This window comes from Megascapheus bottae, unplaced genomic scaffold, assembly GCF_031878675.1.
Source record: "Megascapheus bottae isolate mThoBot1 unplaced genomic scaffold, mThoBot2.hap1 HAP1_SCAFFOLD_37, whole genome shotgun sequence".
In the NCBI taxonomy this organism is placed as follows: Eukaryota; Metazoa; Chordata; class Mammalia; order Rodentia; family Geomyidae; genus Megascapheus; species Megascapheus bottae.
The window spans coordinates 3,524,478-3,526,607 of record NW_028327804.1 but is presented as its reverse complement, the minus strand read 5'-3'; the positions used below and the strand labels follow the sequence as shown (position 1 = coordinate 3,526,607).

Sequence of the window (2,130 nt, the reverse complement as noted above, 5' to 3'; positions counted from 1 at the left end):
TAGAACCAACACAAATACCCCTCAGTTGATGAGTGGATCAACAGGATGTGGTATTTATACACAATGGACAAATACCCCTCAGTTGATGAGTGGATCAACAGGATGTGGTATTTATACACAATGGAATTCTAAGCTGCAATCAGAAAGAACAATATTGCTCCATTTGTAAGGAAATGGAAAGACTTAGAAAAAATCATATTAAGTGAAGTAAGCCAGACTCAAAGGAACTTAGGCTCAATGGTTTCCCTCATTCGTCATAATCAGAAGAAACCTTGGGCTCTACTGGCAGAGATCTGCAATAGAGCAAAATCTTGATACATAAGGCCATATAGTATGAAGCTAATTGAAAGGACCTCCAGGATATCGAAACAAAAGCCATATAATGAATGATTGTTGTCCTTAATGTACTATGTTGTCTCTCATCTCCTTTGCTGTCCCTTGGTTATCTCATATTGTTATAGTATCTCACTTTGTTATCTGATATATTGAATTTATTTGTATTTGGATATTTGAAATTTGATAGGGAAGGGGGGAAAACCAAGATGGGTGGGGGGATGGGGGGGAGGGAAATGGGTACCAAGATGTGTGAAAGGGTATCAATGTATGTGAATTAATGCACCTTCTATCTGGCAAATATCATGTAACCCTTTTACTAACTACAATAAAAAATGCAAAAAAAGAATGATGCTAAATAAAAGGACCTCCATGATATAGAAACGAAAGTCATATAATGAGTGATAGTTGTCCTTAATGTACTATGTTATCTCACATCTCTTTTGTAGTCCCTTTATTATCTCATATTGTTACAGTTTTCCATCTGGTTATCTGATATATAGTATATATGCATATTTGGTTATTTGAAGTTAGATAGGGAAGGGAGGAAAACAAGATGAGAGGCTGGGGTGGGGGGAGGAAAATGGGGATTACGACATGAGAAAGCGTATCAATGTATGTGAAATAATGCACCTTCTATCTGGTGAATAAAATGTAACCCTTCTATTAATTACAATGAAAATATTTGAAAAAATGTGAAAGAAAAGAACCAAGTAAAGAAAATTCAATCATGGCTCACACCTGTAATCCTACCTAATTAGACTGCTGAAATTTGAGGATCATTATTTGAAGCCAGACTGGGAAAACATGTGAAATCTGTTTTAGAGAGTGGCACTGGTGTTTTTGAACTTAGTGTATTTTGTTTATGGCTAGAGCTCTACTGCTTCCTATTTCTTGGTGATTAATTGAAGAAAAAAGTCTCATGGGCTTTCCTGCCTAGGCTTGTTTCAAACCATAATCCTTAGATTTCAGAGCTTTTGTGTGTCCTCATTCTCATATGAGACTCTTTCTCCTATAAGCCACCAGAGAAGGAAAAGAAGGAAGGAAGATAGAATGTAAGTAGGAAGGGAAGTCTGGAGGAATAGAGGAAGAAAGGAATGAAGGGAGGGAGGGAAGGAGGCAGGCAGGCAGGCAGGCAGGCAAGCTGGCAGGCCAGACAGCCACCTTGAAGTTGAGCCAGGTGTGAAGCCAGCTTCCCTTGAGGAAAATGATAAGCAAGCAAAATACCCCAGAGTGAGGAGCCAATCCATAATAAGCTAGAATACTGGAACAAAAAATTTTAAAAAGCAAAAAAAAATGAATTAGATGGAAGAAGACATCAAAGAGACAACTCAAAAGTTTGAAAACTTTTGTTGTATGAAAGGAGAGGTTAGCACTCCCCTTGACAAGGATGGAAGAGACCCTTGGGCCTGACAACACGCATACGGTTAAGGCATTGCCACCTACTTCGTGGCATCTAACCACTTTTGTGTGTGTGTGTGTGTGTTGAGGGGCAAGGTTTTTGGGGTGTTGGGATGGAGGTGGATCGGAAAGTTAAAACTAGAGGTAAAATAATGAGGTATGGTTGCCTTCTGTAGATAGGCTATTAGACCAGTTAGGTTACATGGAGGCAGGCCAGAGACTGGGGATTGTTAACTTGTGTGCAAACAAGTATTTATCCAGGTTGCATAATACAAATTGGTTTTTTAAAACTACAAGTCACATTCTTACACTAAAGAAAAATACTCAGTAAACATGAGACAAATTTTGGAAAAAAACTAATAAAAGAAACCTGTCTTAAATGCAAAAAAAAAGTTT

At 38.0% G+C, this 2,130-nt stretch overlaps 1 non-coding gene across 1 annotated transcript; it reads left to right on the top strand.

Moving 5' to 3' along the window:
- The first annotated feature begins 1,682 nt into the window (after nt 1-1,682).
- Nucleotides 1,683-1,805, top strand: LOC150039171 (U6atac minor spliceosomal RNA). The gene has a single exon (XR_016534509.1). It is a non-coding gene; the product is annotated as a U6atac minor spliceosomal RNA (small nuclear RNA).
- The last annotated feature ends 325 nt before the right edge of the window (nt 1,806-2,130 follow it).